The 26801-nt window shown below is 42.6% G+C and overlaps 1 long non-coding RNA gene across 1 annotated transcript; it reads right to left on the bottom strand.

Moving 5' to 3' along the window:
- Positions 1–2562: 2562 nt before the first annotated feature.
- Positions 2563–4891, bottom strand: LOC129452039 (uncharacterized). The gene is made up of 2 exons (XR_012368120.1): positions 4067–4891; positions 2563–3955 (listed from the first exon to the last, which is right to left on the bottom strand). It is a non-coding gene; the product is annotated as an uncharacterized lncRNA (long non-coding RNA).
- Positions 4892–26801: the final 21910 nt, after the last annotated feature.

Below are 26801 nucleotides of genomic sequence, written 5' to 3'. Positions count from 1 at the left end.
CGTTGATTTTATTGTTTTAAATTTATATTCACAAAACGTATCAGCAAAACATCGATTAAAATTAAGAGACAAATTATATGAAACGAAATTCATTTTAAAGTAGCAAACAAAACTTAAATTAAACTCAAAAATAATGTCTGGGATAATTACAATTATCCCTTCATATTGGCCATTACAACGCCCTATATGGCTTTTAAAATTACAGTCTATCTTTCGCAATAAGCTAACTAAATTTAAACTCTGGCCCAGCAATCCGTGGCGCGCTCCGCTTCTCCTGGAGGCAGAATCAAACAAAGTCAGACCAGGGTAAGTACTCCTTTGCTACTCACAGTACTGGGGGATCCTCGTTCCCACACAGAGCTTCACTGATGCAGGTAGGTAGTTGCTATAAGCACAGCACAGGTTTATCCCACAGGTTGCGTTACTCACAGTGCCGGGGGATCCTCGTTCCCACACAGAGCTTCACTGGTTCAGGTAGGTAGTTACCATAAGCACAGTACAGGTTTAGTTCACAGGTGGCGTTACTCACAATGCCGGGGGATCCTCGTTCCCACACAGAGCTTCACTGGTTCAGGTAGGTAGTTGCTATAAGCACAGCACAGGTTTATTTCACAGGTTGCATTACTCACAGTGCCGGGGGATCCTCGTTCCCACACAAAGCTTCACTGGTTCAGGTAGGTAGTTGCTATAAGCACAGAACAGATTTATTTCACAGGTTGCGTTACTCACAGTGCCGGGGGATCCTCGTTCCCACACAAAGCTTCACTGGTTTCAGGTAGGTAGTTGCTATAAGCACAGAACAGGTTTATTTCACAGGTTACGTTACTCACAGTGCCGGGGGATCCTCGTTCCCACACAGAGCTTCACGGGTTCAGGTAGGTAGTTGCTATATACAGTGGATTTCGCTACAGTGTCAGTGTACCGTATTCCTTCGCCCCTCCAGTTTGGCTGTCCGGGCGTCGTAGGGACTAGTGGGTCCGATGACCGGAGCCGAACGCTTCCCAAACTCCCCCTCCTTCTTCCATGACCGGGGTCACGAGCTGGGGCGAACTTTCGTCGGGGCTCCGTTCACCACAAGCTTCTGTTGAAGAGGTCAGTACACACACCGTTACGACCCACAATCCGCACGGTACACACTTGATACTACTCACTGTGTTTTACCACTGTCTGTTCTGTGTACAAACGAAGCTCTTGTTGTCACACCCCGGGCACAGGGCTTGGTTTTCTCTCTCTCTGTAGGACTCAGGCCACAACGGATGTCGTCATCTCGTGACTCGTCGGAGGCTCAGCAGTTTGAACGCTACACGCACAGCATACACACAGCAAGTAAAGCGTAAACACCATCAATCAGTGAAACTCACCCACAGCACTCTTATACAATTTCACGTGAATTTTAGATCGTCCTTGCCACCTGACTACGACGACCTCGAGAGGATGGTTGGGCAACAACTGGATCACAAATGAGGGAGAGATGTGTGATATTCACAGGCCCGGCGTGTTGGTTATCACTCCCCTGGCTCACCCGCACTTCCTTTTTCCCACAGGGCCACTGGCTTACTGGTGAACGGTGCTTCGTCCGTGCTTCCGGTCAACCCGCGGCTCACCCATGCTTTCCTCTCCAGTGGGGCCAGGGACCTCAAGGAACACAAAAAGCACACACCAGGACAACTCTTCATACAAGTTATGTACAGATAAGTACCACAGCGGTTACTCACGCTTTGTTGCCAATAACCTCTGTTCACTGCGCTCTTGATGGCTCTGTGTCCACTCTTTCTCACTGAAACTCCACAATATTCCTTCGTCAGCTGATTGTCTCTTCCTCTCTTCCCCAGGAGAGCGATCCGACCAGCATGGTCCGTCTGCAAAGCAGCAACACAGCGTACACAAAGTATACCACCAGCACCCGGTGTAGTGTCCCTTTAATTTCCACAGCCCCGTCCTTTTCGCCTCTTCTGGCAGCCGCACTCTTCCCTTACACCATAAGTGAATCGCGGGTCAACGGCGTCCTTTCGGCTCCTCCAGGGACGGGGCGTGTGGTTGCGTTGCCTAAGGCATAAAGGGACTCCCACCCAAAAAAAACCTCCCCTCTTTGTGCTTCCTTGGCCCTTTTTATGTGGCTTGCCTTCACCCTCACCTCCAATCACAGGTTGCTCCATTTAATTTGCCACACCTGCTGCTCATTCCCTTGTAATCAGCGTTGGCAGGGAAACCAGGAAGCAAAACTGATTAAGAATCGGGCCCGGGCGGAAACCATCTCCAGGCGGAACCTTTCTCCGCCACTTTTGGTTCCGCCCAAGTATAGTCACCCGGTGACATCCCCCCCTGCCAAACCGTTCTAGTCCCTAGAACGGGCTTTTGGTGACGGGGAAAAGCGAGTGGGGTCTTTTAAAAATGTGGTAGGCCATTGGGGGATCTTGGTCGCTCAACCCGAGGTGGACTGCCGACTACGCCAAATCTGTCACGGCCGGGGGCGGACCCGAATAAACTAAAGGTCACACCCCTCTCAGTTCTTCCACCTCGAGGAGGTTCCCAAGACCACCCCAATAACCAGACAGACCAGTGTACTATAATTAAAATAAACTTTATTAAATATTTAAAAAGGGAAAAGGGGGAAGGGAAAAAGGGAAATTTAAAACTAATGTGGCTCTTCTTTGCCTCCAGGGCCACTTGGGGAAAAGACTGGGGACCGGGGCTCTGGCCCAGCAATCCGTGGCGCGCTCCGCTTCTCCTGGAGGCAGAATCAAACACAGTCAGACCAGGGTAAGTACTCCTTTGCTACTCACAGTACTGGGGGATCCTCGTTCCCACACAGAGCTTCACTGATGCAGGTAGGTAGTTGCTATAAGCACAGCACAGGTTTATCCCACAGGTTGCGTTACTCACAGTGCCGGGGGATCCTCGTTCCCACACAGAGCTTCACTGGTTCAGGTAGGTAGTTACCATAAGCACAGTACAGGTTTAGTTCACAGGTGGCGTTACTCACAATGCCGGGGGATCCTCGTTCCCACACAGAGCTTCACTGGTTCAGGTAGGTAGTTGCTATAAGCACAGCACAGGTTTATTTCACAGGTTGCATTACTCACAGTGCCGGGGGATCCTCGTTCCCACACAAAGCTTCACTGGTGCAGGTAGGTAGTTGCTATAAGCACAGAACAGGGTTATTTCACAGGTTGCATTACTCACAGTGCCGGGGGATCCTCGTTCCCACACAAAGCTTCACTGGTGCAGGTAGGTAGTTGCTATAAGCACAGAACAGGGTTATTTCACAGGTTGCGTTACTCACAGTGCCGGGGGATCCTCGTTCCCACACAAAGCTTCACTGGTTTCAGGTAGGTAGTTGCTATAAGCACAGAACAGATTTATTTCACAGGTTGCGTTACTCACAGTGCCGGGGGATCCTCGTTCCCACACAAAGCTTCACTGGTTTCAGGTAGGTAGTTGCTATAAGCACAGAACAGGTTTATTTCACAGGTTACGTTACTCACAGTGCCGGGGGATCCTCGTTCCCACACAGAGCTTCACGGGTTCAGGTAGGTAGTTGCTATATACAGTGGATTTCGCTACAGTGTCAGTGTACCGTATTCCTTCGCCCCTCCAGTTTGGCTGTCCGGGCGTCGTAGGGACTAGTGGGTCCGATGACCGGAGCCGAACGCTTCCCAAACTCCCCCTCCTTCTTCCACGACCGGGGTCACGAGCTGGGGCGAACTTTCGTCGGGGCTCCGTTCACCACAAGCTTCTGTTGAAGAAGTCAGTACACACACCGTTACGACCCACAATCCGCACGGTACACACTTGATACTACTCACTGTGTTTTACCACTGTCTGTTCTGTGTACAAACAAAGCTCTCGTTGTCACACCCCGGGCACAGGGCTTGGTTTTCTCTCTCTCTGTAGGACTCAGGCCACAACGGATGTCGTCATCTCGTGACTCGTCGGAGGCTCGGCAGTTTGAACGCTACACGCACAGCATACACACAGCAAGTAAAGCGTAAACACCATCAATCAGTGAAACTCACCCACAGCACTCTTATACAATTTCACGTGAATTTTAGATCGTCCTTGCCACCTGACTACGACGACCTCGAGAGGATGGTTGGGCAACAACTGGATCACAAATGAGGGAGAGATGTGTGATATTCACAGGCCCGGCGTGTTGGTTATCACTCCCCTGGCTCACCTGCACTTCCTTTTTCCCACAGGGCCACTGGCTTACTGGTGAACGGTGCTTCGTCCGTGCTTCCGGTCAACCCGCGGCTCACCCACGCTTTCCTCTCCAGTGGGGCCAGGGACCTCAAGGAACACAAAAAGCACACACCAGGACAACTCTTCATACAAGTTATGTACAGATAAGTACCACAGCGGTTACTCACGCTTTGTTGCCAATAACCTCTGTTCACTGCGCTCTTGATGGCTCTGTGTCCACTCTTTCTCACTGAAACTCCACAATATTCCTTCGTCAGCTGATTGTCTCTTCCTCTCTTCCCCAGGAGAGCGATCCGACCAGCATGGTCCGTCTGCAAAGCAGCAACACAGCGTACACAAAGTATACCACCAGCACCCGGTGTAGTGTCCCTTTAATTTCCACAGCCCCGTCCTTTTCGCCTCTTCTGGCAGCCGCACTCTTCCCTTACACCATAAGTGAATCGCGGGTCAACGGCGTCCTTTCGGCTCCTCCAGGGACGGGGCGTGTGGTTGCGTTGCCTAAGGCATAAAGGGACTCCCACCCAAAAAAAACCTCCCCTCTTTGTGCTTCCTTGGCCCTTTTTATGTGGCTTGCCTTCACCCTCACCTCCAATCACAGGTTGCTCCATTTAATTTGCCACACCTGCTGCTCATTCCCTTGTAATCAGCGTTGGCAGGGACACCAGGAAGCAAAACTGATTAAGAATCGGGCCCGGGCGGAAACCATCTCCAGGCGGAACCTTTCTCCGCCACTTTTGGTTCCGCCCAAGTATAGTCACCCGGTGACACATATCTATAAGGATACATGTTAAAACAAACATCTACCAACCAGCTATTATAACGCTATATCAGATAGTTTTTTGGCAAAACCTCCGTTGCAAACCTTCATTTACCTGAATAAAAATAATTTTTACTTTTAAAATGATGCGCTGTCATATTAACATCAGCTGTTCGTTTACATAAGACTCCATCATTGTTCATTTACACTGCAGCGCAACGTCCGAGTTCTCAAACTAAAACAGGGTCTGCAGCGTTTGCGAACGAATCCGTTTATGAGGGTGGAAAGCTGTGGTGTAGTGTAAATGAAAGGCATGTTGCATAGCAAAAGTAAAGCGTTTTAAAGGATAAACGCATTAATGTAAGCATAGCCTGAGGGAGAGAGACAGAGAGCTGTTTTGTGTGTGTGTGTGTGAGAGTGAGCGAGCAGAGCGGGACACAGCAACACAATACATCTGTATTTGTGTAGGGGAGGGACGCTGTTACTAGCCTATCACAGAACGCTGACACAATCAGCTACCCAATGATGATTTTCATTTAATCCGAGCACAGATATTGACTCGTATTACTCGTATAATACTCGTACTCGGCAGAGTATCCGGCTCATCTCTAATTATTAGTACACATTTACGGCGCGCTCGAGAAGCTCATCGGCCTGTGCACTATAATGTTATCTATATGTATCCCCGGTGCCCTCGCTCATGTTACACAAGCCCTTCTGCCACATATCGTAGTCAGATCAGCTGTTTGTGACCTTTGGAGATCACTCACTAGGTATGCCGGTTACTAAACAGTGGCTATCTAAATGGATTGTCGAGGCTACCTCTTTGGCTTACGCCTCCCGGAACGAACAATGTCCACTCTGTGTCAGAGCCCACCCTACGCGGAGTATGGCTGCATCTTGGGCTTGGTCTACAGGGATTTCCGTCTTTGACATTTGCAACTCGGATGCTGGTCATCGCTGTCTACGTTTGTCAGATTTTACAGCTTAGGCATCCCTGCCCTACAAGTGCAGGTTAAGCGCAGTGGATAAGACACACCCCTTGGGTGTGAGAGACATGGGTTCGGATCCACTGTGACACACCATTGTGTCCCTGAGCAAGACACTTAACCCCTAGTTGTGTAAGGAACGACAGAGTCAGGATCCCAATGCAAAAGGTACATTTATTTGACAATAAACAATTGGGTAGACTGCCAGTGAAGAACAGAGAGAATATGAAGATGCCTCTGTCCTCTTCGACCCTTCTTGACTCGAGGAATTACTCAGGAAACTGAACCCCAAGGAAATGCACGATAGAAAATAGGAGATGCCCCAGCCGTCCACGGCACAGGGAGCTACACAGGGATCTTGACCCCCAATATGGGGTGAGGCACGTAGGCCACAAGACTGAACGACTGGGCTCCTCTCACCCAGGCACAGGGGAGAAACCACTCGGATCACCAAGCCTCCTCAGCAGGACACCACAGGTTGAGAAACAGAAAGGCAGGCGAACAGAACCCAACAGGCTTTCAACTGGTGCATGGGCAGTCTATGAATACAGAGAAATTGTTATTAGCAACCCGCAAATGGGCATAATCCACAGGGCACAAAACTCCTCTGCTCGCTGTGAAGAACCAAAGTCAGATGGCAACAGTCTATGGAGGTAACAGAGAAACTCAATAGTCCAACAGCGGGTAGTAAATCCACAGCGGGGAGATATAAATCCACAGATGGTAAATCAGCAGCTGAATATCTGAAATAGCGAAAAGCAGAAAGCACAGACTAATATATTAAAGTCAACAAGACATGACAAGACACGTTACGGCGACATACATCAAATGACAGACTCGCAAATACTGAGGGGAATTAAGAGAGCTTTATACTACTGCCGATTGGGAATAAACAAGCTTCTGGTGAGATGACGTGGTGGGAAAATCACAGAGAACCAGAAACACCTGTGTGAGGCGCGCGTCTGAATCTGTCAACAAACACAAAACAACACAGGGAAACAGGGCATACAGCAAACCGGTAAGACCGAAATCATGACAAGTTGCTCCAGAGGCGTGCGACCTCTTGTAACCGGTGACTCGCGACGCCAAACTTTATATGCATCCGGCGACACCGGTGAATTAACTGGACTCTGTGTTGTGACCTCACTGAATCAGATACAGGACAGCAGGCTTTGGTTCTTCTCCAAGAACATTTTATTTCCTGACACATGAAACAAATAAGCAGCCTCTTTAGATGGTAATGCCCTTTTGATTCTCTTCCACAAGATAACAGTACAAAAGGGAAAAAAATACAACAATCATACCTGACACATGAAACAAATAAGCAGCCTCTTTAGATGGTAATGCCCTTTTGATTCTAAAATACACACGTTGTACATTTTATCACCATGTGCTCTTACTTCCACACACTTAAAGATAAGGGCCCGGTTCCCCAAAACGTTCTTATCGCTAAGTAGTTCTTAACCTATTCCTTAACCCCTCTCTTAACTCTATGGCACGATTCCCAAAACGTTCGTACGCTAAGTAGGCTATATCTTCTGTAAGTCACACTTTCGTAAGGTCTGGACCATTCGTAAGCTCTCTCTTAGCGTTGTTTGAGTGCAAAACGCTATCGCCGCAGTCTTTAGAAATCAGCGCAGCGCAGTACAAGTCAATCTATGGCAGTGGTTCTCAATCCTGGTCCTGGAGCCCCACTGCTCTGCACATTTTGTATGTCTCCCTTGTTTAACGTTGTTTAATGTTGTTTTGTATGTTGTTTTGTATGTTGTCCCTTGATTTTTTTATCGGTTATTGTCACTAGAGGAGATAATCTTTTAATTGTTGGTGATTTCAATATTCATCTGTGTTGTCCCTCAAGGCCTCTTGTAAGTGAGTTTCTACAGCTTATTGACTCTTTTAACCCTCTGGGGTCTAAGGGGTTTTTAGGGCCCTGGGGAAGTTTTGACATGCACTGACATTTGTGCTTTTTTCAGTTGCTTAAAAACATATTAATGGCAAAAGTCTCATAACACTGTGTTCATCACAAACTGGGCAACAATATCATATAATCAACATGTATGTACATGTTTGCATTTTTGAGAGAAAAAATGTTTATGCGTGGTTTTTGAAAAAGCTAAATTTTTAAGTCACTGATATAACTCCACAAAACTCATTCTAAACATGTTTTCCCAAGACTTTTCAAAACAGGATCTAGTAGTCTAGAGTTTTTTCTTCAAACTGATGTGAAAATCATATGGCCTACTCATTCACATAAAGCAAGATTTTTATTTACAATTTCTAAGACACTTTTGCTTGGGAAAGGCTGTATTCGTGGAGGCGGGAAAGCTCCTGAATAATCAGTGATTGACAGCTGAGAGACAAAAGAGTTGAATAATGAGCCACATGAGCCTTGTGGGGATGTTCAACAGGAATGTAACTTTCTCTGTAGTAATGATAAGGTTTACTTTTCAATATAATGTAAATACACACACACATTATATATATATTTCTATTTAAATATTTTCTATTAATTTCACAAGTATAAGTTACCTTTTAAAAACCATAGTAGCCTAATCATGGTAAAGGTACTGTTTGGCCATCTTAAAGTGAACACACTTCAACACAGGGTTAGTGTTTGGTTGGCCAGCGAGAGGTTTACTTTTGTGCAGTAAAAAGCTCAAAAGAAGAACTGCCTATCGTTGTATGGACTCTTATTTGTGTTTTTGTAATCATTAGAAACACAACAAGGGACACGCGTGATAAACCTATCAATGTTTGTTTACAGTCGCCGCCATTACCTCACGTGTTGATCATGAATGCAGTGAATGTGTGCACACGCGAGTGATCCTGTGTTTAATAAACATGCTGTGCGGAGATATGCGCTTAGACGCAACTAAATAAGGATTGTACTGTTTGTAATCGCGTATTTTATAAGAATACCAAAAAGCGCGTCGAGTTTCCTTACTCGCGTGTTTGTGTATGTGCGTTCCCGTCGCGTCAACTGTTTGACGGAAGACAAAGAAAACACTCGCGTCTGGAGATACTGAGACACATACGCAAGTAAATAAGGATTTAGATGTCATGTTTGATGCAATCGGATGGAACAACAAGGAATGGAGAGAATGGATTGTGGATTGCGTATCCATTGACTGCAGAAGGCACGAGTCATGCATATGGATGTTTCTGCACGTTCACTTCAATGGCGCGGGGGTGTGGCGATCTCTTCTCATTACAGATAATGAGGTAACTGGAGAAATACGGTCCTTCTCCACCTTCTCATACAGTTTACACCGAATGAAAATATCTGTTTTCAATCTCACTTACATCATTTAAAAGGAGACATTCCAAGCATTATGTAGACATTTATATTTTGTCTCTACGACAAGTAATCATTAAGTTACAGTTTATTTTTCTGACGGGTTTCTGAAAGGACTTCACTGAGGGAGAGAGAACAAAACGCGCATCATGTTTATTTTCTTAATTTTGCGAAAAGCACAACATTCTGTTTTTATTGGGAGTGGACAGAAAAAATAGACACTTTAACGTTTTAAATGATGTTTAAATCATATCTGTATGTCAAAAATCAGCAGAGTAATTTAAGTCTCTTTGCAGAGTGATTGAAAAATAAAGAGTTTGCGGCGCCCGCGCCGCCGTCGACCCCAGAGTGTTAACCTTAAGCAATCAGTATCAGGCCCCACACACAAGTTAGGGCATACACTTGATCTTGTACTTTCTTCCGGGTTTTCCATCAAAGACATTTATGCAAGGTATTCTGGTTTGTCTGATCATTGGCCTGTTGTTTTCGACAGTGAGTTTGCATGCTGTCTCCCTGTATATCAGCCATCTACTTATTTTGTTCGCCCTGTAAATTCATCTACTGCTATGTATTTTAAGGATTTGTTTTTAGCTTCAGTACCTGGAAATACCACACAGGTATCACATGGCTTGGATGTTGAGGACATGGTCATTAATTTCAGTACCTCTTGTACTGATGTATTAAATGCAGTTGCTCCTCTTAAAGTAAAGAAAACTAAACAGGAAAAACAGCCCTGGCTGAATGAAGATACTAAATCTATTAGAAAAACATGCAGAAAAGCAGAAAGAATATGGAAACGGGACAAACTGCAAATATCGTACCAACTTTTGCAAGCTTGTCTGTCTCAATATCAGGAAGCTGTCTCTTTATCAAGGGCCAACTATTTCTCCAGTTTAGTTTAAAAAAATTCTCACTGTCCGAAGACTTTATTTTCACCTTAAATTCTGTGCTTAATCCTCAAAACTCACTTGGTTTAGTACCAAGTGTAGATCTGTGTGAGAAGTTTTGTAGCTTCTTTATAGACAAGATTGTGGGTATTAGATCACAGATATCATCATCTTCATTTAATAGTTATGATACTGTACAGACTAGTTCTGTTAGTTTTTACGATTTTCAGGCCATATCCTACCCTGAATTGTTGGCTTTGGTTTCAAATATGAAACTAACTACTTGTTCTCTTGATATTATTCCTGCTGCCCTTTTTAAGGGGGTATTGGATGCTGTGCTACCTAGTGTACTCTCTATTATAAATGCCTCCCTGTATAATAGTACTGTGCCATCCTGTTTAAAACATGCTGTGGTTCACCCTCTGTTAAAAAAACCAAATCTTGATTCTTCCGAATTTCAAAATTACAGATCAATCTCCAAATTGCCCTTTTTATTAAAAGTTCTGGAAAAAGTGGTTTTAGGTCAACTTACATCATATTTAATCCCAAATAACATCCTGGATCCTTTTCAGTCCGCATTTAAGGCAAACACAGCACCGAGTCTGCTCTATTAGGAGTGACAAATGACATTCTGTTATCAGTCGACTCTGGAAATTGTGCAGTACTTGTACTCTTGGACCTAAGTGCAGCTTTTGACACGGTGGACCATCGTATTTTGTTGAAAAGATTACACTCTGAGATTGGTATCTGTGGTGCGGCCTTAGATTGGTTTGAGTCCTACCTCTCAAATAGAACAATATCTGTAGAAATTGGAGAATTTTCATCATCATCAGTACCAATTACTTGTGGGGTGCCTCAGGGTTCAATTCTGGGTCCAGTTTTATTTTCTCTTTATATGCTTCCACTGCGTTTAATCTTTGAACGTTATAAGATCTCTTATCACATCTATGCAGATGATACCCAGCTCTATTTACCACTAGACTTGGGTGGTGATTCAGTTTGTTCTCTGTTAGCATGTTTAAAGGACATAAAAGGATGGATGGATGAAAATTTTCTGCAGTTAAATGAAAACAAGACAGAGGTTATCTTGTTTGGCTCTAAGCTACAGATTGAAAATCATAGTAAAACCTTGAGTCATCTCCAGTCAAAACATCATGCATATGTTAAAAATCTAGGGGTCATCTTTGATTTTGATATGAAATTTGACAAACAAATAAACTTTGTGGTCAGAGCTAGTTTTTTCCAGCTAAAGCGGCTCAAAAAATTAAAGCAAATCCTTTGCTTTAAGGATCTGGAGATTGTTATTCACGCATTTATATCTTCAAGGCTTGACTATTGTAATGCCCTGTATGCTGGAATTAGTCAGTCATCTCTATCACGTCTACAAATTGTCCAAAATGCTGCTGCTCGCTTTTTGACGGGAACTAAAAAGCGAGAACACATTTCACAAATTCAGGCCTCTCTTCATTGGCTCCCTGTGAAACAAAGAATTGATTTTAAAGTTCTTATTTACGTGTTTAAAGCTCTACATGGACTTGCCCTATTTATATATCGGAACTTTTATGTTTTTATTCGCCTCAGAGATCACTTCGATCTTCATTTCAGCTACTTTTAAATGTTCCGAAATCGCGCCTGAAAACAAGAGGAGACAGGTCTTTTTCAGTTTACACCCCAAAACTTTGGAACGCACTTCCATTTACAATCAGAGCCACTCCCACATTAAATGCTTTCAAAGCATCAATTAAAACCTACCTTTTTTCTCAGGCCTACTCATAGACAGGTTTTATATTGTAGATTACTTTTATACGCTACAAGCTGTGGTGTTACTATGTATACATGATTGTGTTTTGTTCTGTTTTTATCTAATTTACATAGCTTTTTAAATTTTTTGCACTGTTGTTTTGCTTGTGAAGCACTTTGGTCAACATTCGTGTTGTGTAAAGGTGCTATATAAATAAAAAACCTTGACCTTGACCTTGACCTTTAACACAGCTGATTTAAATCATCAGCTCATTAGCAGAGATCTCATTGTCTGTCAGATAAGAGAGACATACAAAATGTGCAGAGCAGTGGGGCTCCAGGACCAGGATTGAGAACCACTGACCTATGGTATGCTGACAATGATTTTATGTTATGGACATTTTAAGACTTAAAAATAAAATATGTTTGCAATGGATACAGGACTATTTATGCAGTTGACTTTATTTGGTATCAGAACTAATAAATCAAAGACGGCGCCGGTGTTTGTTCCCCATTGAAGTTTACATTAATAATTTATTTAGAAAGATTAAAGATTTCAATTGGTTATACTAAAAAAACAATAATATCATGTATTCTATTATACAATTTATTAAATATTTCATATTTGACAGCTTTATGTCTTTTAACATATAGCCTGTCTTTTTCCTTTTTTCTCTCTCTACTGTTTGTTTTAAAACTGTTATGTTTCCATATATATTAAATATATATTATACATATAATATGATTCATACTGCAAAAATAATTGATTTACAATCAAGAACAATCAAGACACATTAAATGCACACACATCTCAGTAGCCATTAAAACTTTCAATGTATATAAAGAATAAACGGTAACACTTTACAATAAGGTTCATTAGTTAACATTAATTAATGCATTAACTAACATGAACAAACCATGAGCAAAACATTTGTTACAGTATTTATTAATCTTATTAATGTTAGTTAATAGAAATAAAGCTTTCAATTGTTTGTCCATGTTAATTCACAGTGCATTAACTAATGTTAACAAGATTTTAACAAAGTATTAGTAATTGTTGAAATTAACCTTAACAAAGATTAATAAATGCTGTATAAGGGCAGTTCATTATTAGTTCATGTTAACTAATGTAGTTAACTAATGTTAAAAAATGAACCTTATTGTAAAGTGTTACCGAATAAACGTATAATGTGATAAAAAACGCGATAAAAACACTGCACTAAAGGGAAGACTTCCACACAACACCGGTAACCCCGAAACCGTTTAGTCCATGCCAATTATTCTATTCGGCAACACTTAAAACCTTTTGACAATTACAAAAATTGCCTCCCAAGACAACCCATTATGGAGCTGCTGGATCTTCTCAGACCATATTGTTACGCACGACACAACTCAGAAATCCCAGAGCAGAGGGTTCTTTAATGTAGCACAGTATCAGTGGGTATGTGTAGAAAATAAACAAACAAACAATGTCTTCATGTAATAGTGTGTGTGTGTATGTGTAAATGCAAAAGTCACAAAGTGGGAAACACTGAAGGACATCCACTTGAAATACACTTGCTGAAATCCTCGCAGGGCACAGAGAAGGAATCCTGGTGGGAGAGAGAGAGAGAGGCGGTCAGATCTTCAGCAGAGTCCGTGCTGGACAGCGCACTGCAGCGGTCCGAGAAAAGCGCAGAATTACGCGCCCGAAAGCGCACTGCGGCTGGACAGCGCAAGGTGTATAGCAGCGCTCGGAGAAACCACAGACTAAGAGTCCTTAGCTGGATGATAGTAGACACTCCAATCGGGAAAGACTGAAGGCAGGACTGGGAAATCTAAGAGGCAAGGCAGCAGAGAGCTCGGTGAGTAATTCAATATGAGAAACAGATAACAGACTCGACAAGACGAACTAGACTAGCTAGCGGGCAGGCACATACAAAGACGAACTTGCAAAGAACAAAGGAAACAAGGGGAATTTAAATCAAACCGGATTGGACAATAATGAGAATCAGGTGCGGGTCGCAGGTGAGAGAAGTCAGAGGTAATGAGATCACCAGGTGGAAGACGCGCACGTGTGGAGCTGTCAAAACAAAAACACAACACATAGTGAAACAAAGACAAAGCAGCCAATAAGACCGAAATCATAACAGGACTCCCCCCCCACGACCGCCACCGGGCGGTCCATGAGGAGGCTCACCCCGTCGCCGGCGGAGATCCTCTATCAGCCCAGGGTCCAGAATGTCCCGGGCCGGTACCCAACACCTCTCCTCCGGACCATATCCTTCCCAGTCTACGAGATATTGAAATCCCCTACCCCGGCGACGCACATCCAGTAAAGACTTAACTGAATACACAGGGGCACCATCTATAAGCTGAGGGGTGGGAGGGGTGGGGGCAGAGGGAACAGGATTAAGGTGGGAAAAATACACAGGCTTCAGTTTAGACACATGAAAAACTGGGTGAACCCGACCGAGTGCTGGGGGCAATCTGAGCCTGACCGTCACGGGATTAATGACCTTAACAATGCTGTATGGCCCAAGGAATCGTGGAGCCAGCTTGCGAGAAGGCTCACGGAGAGGTAAATCCTTGGACGAAAGCCATACTTTCTGCCCACAGATAAAGCGGGGCGCGGTTCTACGGTGACGATCGGCCGCGGCTTTGGTTCGTCTGGAAACCTGACGCAACGTAAATCTAGCCTTTCTCCAGGTGCGTTTGCAACGACGGACAAAAGCTAGTGCAGACGGAACCACCGCATCAGGTTCTTGTGACGGGAATAAAGGGGGCTGAAACCCCATGGACGCTTCAAATGGGGACATGTTAAGGGAAGAAACAGGGAGAGAATTATGGGCGTATTCAACCCAAGGTAACTGTTGGCACCAGGAGCTCGGATATTGCGATGTCAGACAGCGGAGAGCTCTACCTAAATCTTGGTTAGCCCGTTCACATTGCCCGTTGGTCTGAGGATGATACCCTGAAGACAAGCTAGCTGTGGAGCCTATTTGTCTACAAAATTCCTGCCAGAAACGAGAAATAAACTGAGGACCCCTATCTGAAACAACGTCTGTGGGCAGACCATGTAAGCGAAAGACGTGTTCGATCATTACCTGGGCAGTTTCCTTGGCAGTGGGTAATTTGGGCAAAGGGACAAAATGAACCGCCTTGGAGAAGCGGTCCACAATGGTCAAAACAACAGTGTTTCCCTTAGAACTAGGCAAATTGGTTACAAAATCGATGGCGATATGTGACCAAGGACGAGAGGGGATGGGTAACGGTTTAAGCAGACCAATAGGGGCTTGATGAGAGGCCTTATTGCGGGCACAAACCTGACAGGCTAACACAAACTGTCTGACATCAGGACCCATAGAGGGCCACCAGAAACGCTGACGTACGGTAGCCAACGTTCTCCTAACCCCCGGATGGCAAACAAACTTGGACTCGTGACCCCACCGGATGACCTCGGAGCGAAGCGCATTCGGCACCCACAATCGACCCGCTGGGCACCCCTCTGGCACTTCCCCCTCCCGGCCGGCCCGTCTCACCCGTTGTTCTATTCCCCAGCGCAGGGCACCCACCACCCGCCCCTCAGGGAGGATGGTTTCGTCCCTATCAGAACCGGGACTTTCGAACAAACGAGAGAGAGCGTCGGGCTTGGTATTCTTTGAACCGGGCCGGTACGAGAGGGTGAAGTTAAATCTGTCAAAGAAGAGTGCCCAACGAGCCTGACGAGAAGATAACCTCCTGGCTGAACGGATGTATTCGAGATTCTTATGATCCGTCCAGACCAGGAAGGGCTCCGAGGTCCCCTCCAACCAGTGACGCCACTCACCCAAAGCCAGTCTGACCGCCAGCAGCTCCCGATTACCTATGTCATAATTTCGCTCTGCTGGGTTTAACCGATGGGAGAAAAAGGCACAGGGATGCACCTTGCCATCCTTAGCAGACCGCTGAGACAAAACGGCGCCTACCCCGACATCCGAAGCATCCACCTCCACAATAAATTGAGCAGTCGGATCTGGAATAGAGAGAACAGGAGCAGAGATAAACCGGGACTTTAAATTATCAAAGGCCTCCTGAGCACTAGAATTCCAGACAAACCTCTCCTTAGTGGAAGTGAGAGCAGTAAGAGGCTGAGCAACCTGACCATAATTTCTGATAAATCGCCGGTAAAAATTGGCGAAGCCCAGAAATCTTAATAAATCCTTACGGGACTCGGGGACTGGCCATTCGGCAACCGCTTTAATCTTGGCTGGGTCGGGACGGATCTCACCTGGGGCAACAACAAAACCCAAGAACGAAACTGACTTACGATGGAATTCGCACTTCTCCGCCTTAACAAACAACTTATTCTCTAACAACCGGCGTAAGACTCGGCGGACATGCTGAGTGTGTTCCTGCATAGAGGGGGAAAAGATGAGAATATCATCTATGTACACAAAGACAAACTTGTTAATCATGTCTCTCAGCACATCATTCACCAGAGTTTGGAAGACTGAGGGAGCGTTACAAAGCCCGAAAGGCAGAACGCAGTACTCAAAGTGTCCAGTAGGGGTATTAAATGCTGTCTTCCACTCATCTCCCTCTCTTATACGCACCAGATGATAGGCATTGCGTAGATCTAGTTTAGTAAAGACCTGCGCTCCCTGCAAAAGCTCAAACGCAGTAGACATTAAAGGAAGGGGGTACCTATTCTTAACAGTAATGTCATTTAATCCCCTATAGTCAATACAAGGACGCAGGGAGCCGTCCTTCTTTTCAACAAAGAAAAACCCCGCCCCTGCGGGCGAGGTGGAGGGACGGATGAGACCGGCACGCAGAGCATCATTAATATACTGGTCCATAGCCTCTCTCTCAGGACTCGACAAAGAATAAAGTCTACCTTTAGGCGGAGAAGTGCCGGGGAGGAGATCAATAGCGCAATCATATGGCCGGTGAGGAGGAAGGGAGGTGGCCCGGGCTTTACTAAACACCTGAGCGATATCCGCATACTCCGCCGGGACCCCGGTCAAATCGACTGCCGGAACCTGAGGAAGAGAAAGAACAGGACCAGAAACAGCAGAACCAAGACATGACACATGACAAGACTGAGACCAAGACAAGATAACACTATGCTGCCAATCAACGTGAGGGTTGTGTTGCACTAACCATCCATGCCCTAAAACAATAGGAGATAGAGATGCATGAAGGATATGCAACACAATCTCCTCACGATGATTACCAGACACAGAGAGACTCACAGGAGAAGTGCAGTGTGTAATCCGCGCCATCTGCTGCCCCTTAAGGGACCAGACATCCAAAGGGGATTGGAGAGGGACAACTGGGATACCCCAGGCGCGAACCAGCGCTTCATCAATGAAGTTGCCCTCCGCGCCAGAATCGAGAAGGGCAGTGGACGGATGATCACGCCCAGCGAAGGACACAATGACGGGGAGTTGGGTACTGGAAACAGGGGAGAGTTTAGAAGAAGTGCCCACCAGGACTCCCGTACTCACTGATGGGCAGCGGCTTTTAACGGGCAGACCCTAGCAAAATGCCCGGGCTTCCCGCAATACAAGCACAGGGCCTTCTGTATACGTCTCTCTCTCTCTCTCTGTGACAGGCGCAAACGCCCCAGCTGCATGGGTTCAGGCTCGACTGCTGGCAGAGGTGAAGGGGAAGTGATGGTTTCCTCCGTAAACACTCGCTGACGAATGGAGCGTCGCTGATCGCGAAGCAATCTCCTGGCCTCGATCCGGAGAGCGAGATCTATGATGGCATCAAGTGATGGAGGAAGGTCTTGAAGAGCGATCTCGTCCTGAAGATCATCAGACAACCCCTCTACAAACTGGGCTCGGAGGGCCGCCTCATTCCAGTGACAGGCAGCCGCTAAGGTCTTGAACTCTATGGCATATTCTGTAACTGTGAGTCTGCCCTGAACGAAATGTGCCAGACGAGCTGCTGCGGCGTCCCCACGCACCGACCGGTCGAAAAGTTTCTCCATCTCCTCCCTAAACTCGTCAAAAGACCGACAGCAAGGATCATTGGCATCCCACACGGCCGTAGCCCACTCGCGCGCTTTGCCAACCAGAAGGGTAATCACATACGCAACCCGGGTGCGTTCCGAGGCATAGCGGCGGGGCTGGAGGGCAAAAACTAGAGAGCATTGTGAAAGGAAAGCCCGGCAGGAGGCGGGATCGCCATTATATGGAGGTGGGGGGGTAACGTGAGGTTCCGTCTGCGACGGCTGACTGGGCTGGGTGGCATGATGACTGACCTGATCAAGCCGAGCGGAAAGGTCATTCAAACGGGCAGATAAACCCTCAACCTCTTGAGAAGTGGTGGTGAGGCGAGTCGAGTGTTGTCCTAGCCATGAACCCTGCTGGGCGAGCGCCGCCCGGAGGGCATCAACCTCCGCGGGATCCATAGTGGCAAGTTCGTCCTGTTACGAACGACACAACTCAGAAATCCCAGAGCAGAGGGTTTTTTAATGTAGCACAGTATCAGTGGGTATGTGTAGAAAATAAACAAACAAACAATGTCTTCATGTAATAGTGTGTGTGTGTATGTGTAAATGCAAAAGTCACAAAGTGGGAAACACTGAAGGACATCCACTTGAGATACACTTGCAGAAATCCTCGCAGGGCACAGAGAAGGAATCCTGGTGGGAGAGAGAGAGAGAGGCGGTCAGATCTTCAGCAGAGTCCGTGCTGGACAGCGCACTGCAGCGGTCCGAGAAAAGCGCAGAATTACGCGCCCGAAAGCGCACTGCGGCTGGACAGCGCAAGGTGTATAGCAGCGCTCGGAGAAACCACAGACTAAGAGTCCTTAGCTGGATGATAGTAGACACTCCAATCGGGAAAGACTGAAGGCAGGACTGGGAAATCTAAGAGGCAAGGCAGCAGAGAGCTCGGTGAGTAATTCAATATGAGAAACAGATAACAGACTTGACAAGACTAGAACTAGACTAGCTAGCGGGCAGGCACATACAAAGACGAACTTGCAAAGAACAAAGGAAACGAGGGGAATTTAAATCAAACCGGATTGGACAATAATGAGAATCAGGTGCGGGTCGCAGGTGAGAGAAGTCAGAGGTAATGAGATCACCAGGTGGAAGACGCGCACGTGTGGAGCTGTCAAAACAAAACACAACACATAGTGAAACAAAGACAAAGCAGCCAATAAGACCGAAATCATAACACATATTCTCTATCTAACTCTCTCTGTTTATTGTAGATAGGTTGTTTTTTATTGATGATTTTTATTGGATGATTAGCGAGGGATACCCGGTTCGTCTACCCGTATTACTGACAATTTGATAATTTGATTAATAGTCTATATTTTATGGAAAACTAAACTATGTTAAAATAAATGTTACTGGAATAATTTGAGTAATGTTCCATTTCTATAGAACGTGTTGTCTTTCTTAACGCCGTAATGCACCTTCACGTGAAGTGAAAAATCGATCCCTGAGAGATCGATCGCAAATAATTCAGCACCTTCACTTGGGACAGCGACATTGTAACGTCGTACTTAGAGGCAGCGTGTTAAGAAGCTTCCTAAGAGACACTTCGGGGAACACACTTAGGAACACAAACAACTTTGGTAAGATATATCTTTTTCAGTCTTCTTAGCGCACTAAGAGTGAACGTTATCGGGGAACCGGGCCAAGATTATCATTCAAAAGTATAAAAAGACACGATTAACCACACAAAAGTAAAATAACATTATACAAAATTCAAGTGAAAAAAATAAGTTCAGAAGATTAAAAATAAATAATATATCAGGAGACTAAAAAAACCTACCTCTTCCACAAGATAACAGTACAAAAGGGAAGAGGAGGTAGTAGTAGTAGAAGTTAAGTCAACATGTGACATCACAACTCTTAAAGGGGAAGCCCTCATTTTTACATCAGGTAACCATATTATATATAAATACAATTTTGTGTGAATTCTTATATTTAACAGTGTATTTTCTATACCTGTTACACTCTGACATATATAGCAATTGTATGTCGCTTTGTATAAAAGTGTCAGCTAAATGAATAAATGTAAATGAATAAATGAGTAACCTAAACGTTTTGTAAGAATAAAAAAGTATTTTCTTTGATCTCAAAATATTTTACTTGCTTTATTTATGGCATTGAACTGAATTATGTCTGATCAATAAACAACATTCATATAGGGAGATTTTCTCAAGATCACTGCAGTGCTGAAGGAGGAGAAACCATTCTCTTAAATCACATGACCTTCAGTTCTGTATATAAACCCACCATCTGATCTTTTCTCTCAGAGTATCGGGACTATCAAACAGATAATGTAAGTAGATTTACTTTGTTGTATTATGAACTGAGTATGTCTGGTCACAAAGCTTTATTTAGGATTTATTACAAAAAGCATTGTGCAAGAAGCTGAATATAAATTGATTTTATAGCTTTTTATATGTATCTGACATTGTATCCTATCAATTTTATTGTTTTGAGTAGGTCTAGTTGTTGTTGAGAGAGAGTGAGAAAGATTTATATGCTTAATTGTACGATCCGAGGTGATTCTTTAGGTCGATTCACATCAGCGGAGCTGCTGATTTCTCTTCCAAGGGGCACAAATGCAAAATATGTGTTAGTTGCATCATATGAACCATGAGCATCATGGTCTTGTCAAATTACGTATCTGCTCCAGACAAAAGGGTTTATGATAAAAGAGACGCTTCAGTATGAAGCCATTAAAACCCAAGAGAAGAGATCTAAAACCAGTTCTATCTGTCAACTGGCTCTGAAACTACAGACCAGCACTACTGAACGGAAACAAACCACAATAAACCAAATCATTAAAGAAAACCAAACTTCATATTTGGATCATTAGGATAATAAAAGTAAAAATAGGTACTATGTATTATAAAATACTTTGAATTGTAATTTTACATGTTCATACCCCTTTATTACCCGAAACTTAACATTGTTCCCTTATACCCATGAATACATACTGTAGAGGTTGTTACTCTGTTGTTACAAATAAGTACGCTGTAAATTCTGCTTAATTACGAGGTACATTGTGGGCCATTATTACCAACTTTTCTCTTTAAGGTCATCTTTGTTCGATCCATTAAAGGGATAGTTCGGCCAAAAATAATGATTAACCCACAATTTACAAATTTTTATAAAATGAATGTCTAAAGAATTTGCATTCATCCTTTACAAAAGTAATCCAAGTGGCTCCAGGGGGATAAGTGAAGGCCTTGTGAGGGTAATCCATGGGGGTTTTGTTGTAGAAATATCCATATTTAAAACTTTACAAACAAAAACACCACCATCTTGGACGTTTCTGCATTCAGATAAGAGTGTACACACTTTGCAGAAGTTTCTTTTGTGAAAGAGGACTAACACTGAAAAAAAATTGCTGCCTAATTTTTTGTTTAATCAACTCAGATTTTTAAGTCATTTCAACTTACTATTATTTATCTTTACATGAGATGAGTTGCAACAATGTATAAAATGAAGTTGACATGTTTTAACTAAATTTTACCAGTTGTAACAACTCTTTTCTAGTCAAGATATATTTTAGTAAGCAGTGTTGGGAAAGTTCACTTTCTACATGAACTAGTTAAAAGTTCAGTTCACAAATGTTAAAATGAACTAGTTCAGTTCATAGTTCATATTTTAAAATGATGAACTAGTTCACAGTTCCAAAAATGAAATAATTTATAGTTATTCCTAGGGATGTGCCCGAAGCCGAATACGTTTTTCGGAAGGGCACGGAAAATAGCTTCAAAACGAATAACGAATTCATCCGAATAACAGAGAAAATATTCGGCCAGATATAATCACGTGTTTACTGGAACAGCTCTAAATTATAAACCCCTTAAAGCACGAATAATATGTGTGTGAATTGAATGAGTGCAATCTATTTTCAGCGCAAGCCTTATTTAGAAACGTGAGTTGTTTTGGAATTAGTTTAAAATCTTAAAAACGCTGCTAATATCAAACTTCTTTTAACCCAACTGTAAAAATTACCATTTTTGTTTTTTTCCGTTTTATTTAATTAGACCAGAAAACCTTGATAAAATGCTGCACTCTGATAATAAAATATTCGTTAATAACTCCGTATCTCCGTGTGACTCCGGTAGATGATCTTTTAATTACTTCTAGTCTAAGCAAGCTTTATTGTCAATCTAGGTGAATATAAAATAAATAAGTAAATAGATAAAAATATGAAAATGTAACATTTTAAAAGCTAAATTTAAACTGAAGATTACAATGACATGAATTGCAATTAACATAAAAATAAAGTAAGCAAATAACAACTGAAAAATTTGAATTAAATCTTTCTAATTACATTATTGTTTAAAATCATGTTGCTGGTTTTGAACTAAGTCAAAACTGATTTTTAATAGAGCATACTGTTATTTGAAAATTTAAACGAATATCTGATTATTTATTTATTTAGATGAAGATCAATAAGAAAGTTTTTTTTAAACAATTCGTTATATTCGCGCAAACGCTATATGAACATAGATAAAAATGAGCTCAGCAAGTTTGTTGTATGCTTATTATGCTTTCGTAAATTCTTATCAAAACAGATGTTTTTGAACTATTCTGTGCATATACTGTGCCACTTGCGTGTCTCTGCGTTGCATTTCGGATCTGTTGTCGATCTTAATAACTTTTTAACATAAATCAGTTCCCGAACTTTATCTCCCTTAATAACTCTTTAAACATCAAGCAAGTCCTGCATTTTATTTTCAAATTCCTGCATGTTTTTAAACCGAAACCAACATGTCAGACATGGATATATGAGTAGTATTAGGTTATATTTCACTCTTTTAGAAAACGTACAAATAACGATCATTTTAGATGTTTAATTACTATATTTAAATCGCTAGATGAGGGATTAATGTAGGCTACTTATTTTGTCTGAAAACATCGCACTTATTTAGAAAGAATGGGTCTCATGGAACTGTGCTGACAGGCACACTAAACATTTAAAGGTGATGTAGCCTACAGTTTTGTCAACGTGCTTTCAAGTTTGTTATTTTAATGCTACAATACAATGATGCATAGCACATAGGCACAAGCTGTATGAGGCTTTAAAAATTAGGTGTTTGCTTTCCATGAGTATTAGGGGAGACCGGGGTTGGTTGTCACAATTTTTACTCATGCATGAATTGCTCATCTTCAAAAATCCTTTCAGCAGTAATTCCTACATGAAATGAAACCTTGGGGTCTTGGCTTTAAATGTGTATACTTTTTACTTTTCGATTGTATTGTAACAGGAAGTAATTAACCATCAAAGACACTCTGACACACTCACGGGGTTGGTTGTCACAGGGTATGGGGTTGGTTGTCCCTATAGAGATTCAATAGGATTTTAGTGATAAATTGGGATCTGAAAAGATAATGTGTAACTTTTTAGTTTTTTAAGCTAGAAACTGCAAATAAGTTTTAATATGAATACCACCCATATGATAGTTGTTATTAATGCCCCTTATGTTTAAACAATGGGATCAAAGTGGGTAATCAGTTACTTGAATAGGCTTTATGCCCAGCTGCACTATGAACTTCAGCCAGCTCCTTGTTTCCTGTCTGCCATTATTGGACAAACTGATTAATCCAGGTGTGTCTAATAATTGTTGTTGTGACTACTGAGGTCAGGCACACCTGGATTAATCAGTTTGTCCAATAATGGCAGACAGGAAACAAGAAGCTGGCTGAAGTTCAGGAAGTAGTGCAGCTGGGCATAAAGCCTATTGTCTACTGTGTTGAGAAACAAAATGAAATAATTTTTTAGTGTTAAAACCTCTTTATTTAATGCTTTATTTATTTTATTTTAACAGCAAACAAAAACAAACGAACAGACAAACAGTCTTAAAAGGTCTACATGTCCAATATTCTTATGTGACAACCAACCCCGCAAGCTATGTGACAACCATCCCCAACTGACTTCTTGACAAACATGATAAGCTAGCTGCCACACCGCTTTAACTTGATCGCTAAAAGATGACTCAAAATAAAGCTAGTACTTTTAGCTTTTTAATGAGTGTTTTGTTTTTGAATGACTAATATCCTACAAGATCTCCACACAAAAACAACACCAACATAAAAATTTACTCTGACCCATAAAAATTAAAAATTGTCTCCTAACCTCAATGTTTTGTGTCTGCTCAGCAAAATTTCAAGTGCAAATGAGTAAGCTATTAAAGGCTGACAAATTGATATCAAAATTGTACCACAGTGCCATGTAGTATGTCTGGAATAAGCAGTGTGACAACCAACCCATGAGACAACCAGCCCCGGTCTCCCCTACTAACGAGAATCAAGTTATTTGTCTTTTTGATAAAAAAATACTATTATTATTTTTAATAAATATTTACAGTTATTTAAGTTATAATTATAATAAAAAGCAGAAATGCATTTAAAATGCCATTTTAATGTAATATGACAAACTTCCGGTTTAAGACCCGCCCACTTCCGGTTCCATCCGAATACAAATACAGATACAAATAATTTTAAGACTGTTACAGATACAAATATACAAATACTGACTCCGCTGCACACCCCATATTATTTAAAAAATGATTGCCATTATAGCCCATATAGAACCACAGACAGCAATTATTTAATCACTTTTAACACTGAAGGTAAATGCGTCAGATTACATCTTCATATGCAACTTCAAATCCTTATCCAACCAGGGTTTACATTAGCATTGACTGTCTTTTAATTTTTATATTTGCTTGCACATACCTTATAAGGCTAGCTGGGTGTTTCAAGAGAGTTGCACACCGGGCGAGAAGCGCTGAGAGGCGTTGCATGTAGGACAACTCGCAGGTATTGCACACCGCACGTGCACATTAAATAGCGTGAGCTTAGTCAGAGTCTATTTCAAGATCCAGAATATGTGTTAGTAGCCTATGTTAATCATTAACGATTTGGAACAAATATATGATGTTATTTAATGTAAAACTATGTAAGTGGCGTGGCAGAGATTTTAGCAGCGTCCAGAGTCAGTCGCTACGTCTGAAACCACCTACTCCCATACTATATTTAGTAAGCAAAGAGTAGGGGAAGTAGTGCTTTTTTCGCCTACTATATAGTATGGAAGTATGTGGTTTCGGACACAGCGGGCTCTATCTTACACCCGGCGCAATGCAGCGCAATGCGCGACGCAAGTGTCTTTCGCTAGCTTCCACCCTAATTTTCACGTTTAGCGCCGCGTTGTTTAAATAGCAAATGCATTTGCGTCCCCTTTGCGCTCATGGGCGTTCTGGTCTAAAAACGAGGTGTGTTCAGGCGCATTGTTGGCGCATTGCTATTTTGAGGCAACTAAAATAGACTACGCCATTGACCAACAAAAACCTGGTCTAAAGTCTAAAGTCAATGGCGCAATATGTTTTATGTTATTTAAAGAGCGCATTAGTAATATGCGCCTATAAACGGGAGGACAACGCGGGTTTGCTTATCACAAAGTTCATAAATGCGCAGCAGCACAAAAATGCTTTTAAATATGAAAGATTAAAGGATTGAATTTAAGAGATTATTATTGAGTCTCTTGGACATATTTATAAATGGGGACTGATTATGAGACGTTAGAAGGCGCAAAGAGCTGCTTTACCTGCAGCCTGATAAGTAAATAAATGCTTTGCTTTGAACAAATGCGTCTGTTTTTAAATGTTTTTTTTAATGCTACCTCACGGATTTATTGTATATGATGTACCTGTGGATATGGCGAGATGAGAAACATTTGTAAGTAATGCTTAAAAAAACTCTTTGCTAAAAAAACGCTGTCCAAAGTGCTGAAACGTGAGGAGAGGCGTTTGTAATTTCTTTATCTCCTGTTTGTTACAAATAAAGTATTTTTAGAGTACAAACCTTATCTTACATACTTGTAAATAATTTTTTTATGATATTGGATAGCCATACATTTAAAGCAATTACAAGCCTGCTTTTTTACTTCCATGACTAAAAGAAAACGGGTTTTAAAGGTTTTAATAAAAAAATTAACCATTTCAATATAAGGGAAAAACAACACAATTATTTAACATTAATCTTAAACTGGGGATCTTCTACCTCCGCTTAGTTTTTCAGTTTACAAAGTCCGTCATCTAAATAGGGATTAGACATAGCGCCAGCGCAACTTGCTTTTAAAGGGAATGAGAGCTGTGACTCTCATTGGTTTACTGCACGTTACGCCCAAAATACTCCCATTACAATAGGACCTACCCTTTTCGACCATGCGCTCGGCGCAAAAACGATTTTTCCCGTCGTTAAATTAGCAAAAGTGGATTCGGACACGCCCATTTAGACGTTGCGCTGTGCGCTTTAGACAATGCGCTTAGATCGTTAAAATAGGGCCCAGCGAGTGTGTCACCTCCATGCTGCTTTTTGTTTTGATGACGAATGCCATGAAACACTGGTGTTGCCAGATTGGGTGTTTTTTCCGCTACACATTAAGGCCTGTTACAGTGTGTTTTAGTCGGGCTTTTGCCTGGAAGACTCTAGAAATCTGGCACCCTATTGAAAGATGTTAAACTGAGAGAGCGTGAGGTTCACAAACACCAAAATGAACGAGTTCACAGTAACATCCATCAGCCAGGAATACAGTACATTCAGTTCACATTCGCCCAAAATATGAACAAGTTCATGAACTTTCGTTTAATGAACTCGTTCAGGCACAATACTGGTAGTAAGTTGAAATGACTTGTAAATGACTTGTGAGTTAATTAAAGAAAAAAATTAAGGCAGCAAAATAATTTTTACACTGTACACATTTTCTTCATAGACTTTAATACATGACATGAACTGTGTAAAATATGACCATATGTATCTGTTTAAACTCTACAGAGAAAAGGAAAAACAATTTTGTAAAATGGATGAACTGATAAGGAAAAGCATTGCAATGGGAAATGGAAATCCTGCTCTATATCATCTGAAAACAACAACAGATAATTTGGAGCAGTCCTACAGAAAAATCACTTTTGGT

The sequence above is a fragment of the Misgurnus anguillicaudatus genome, chromosome 25 (genome assembly GCF_027580225.2).
Source record: "Misgurnus anguillicaudatus chromosome 25, ASM2758022v2, whole genome shotgun sequence".
Classification (NCBI taxonomy): Eukaryota; Metazoa; Chordata; class Actinopteri; order Cypriniformes; family Cobitidae; genus Misgurnus; species Misgurnus anguillicaudatus.
This window is presented reverse-complemented; position numbering and strand designations above follow the sequence as displayed.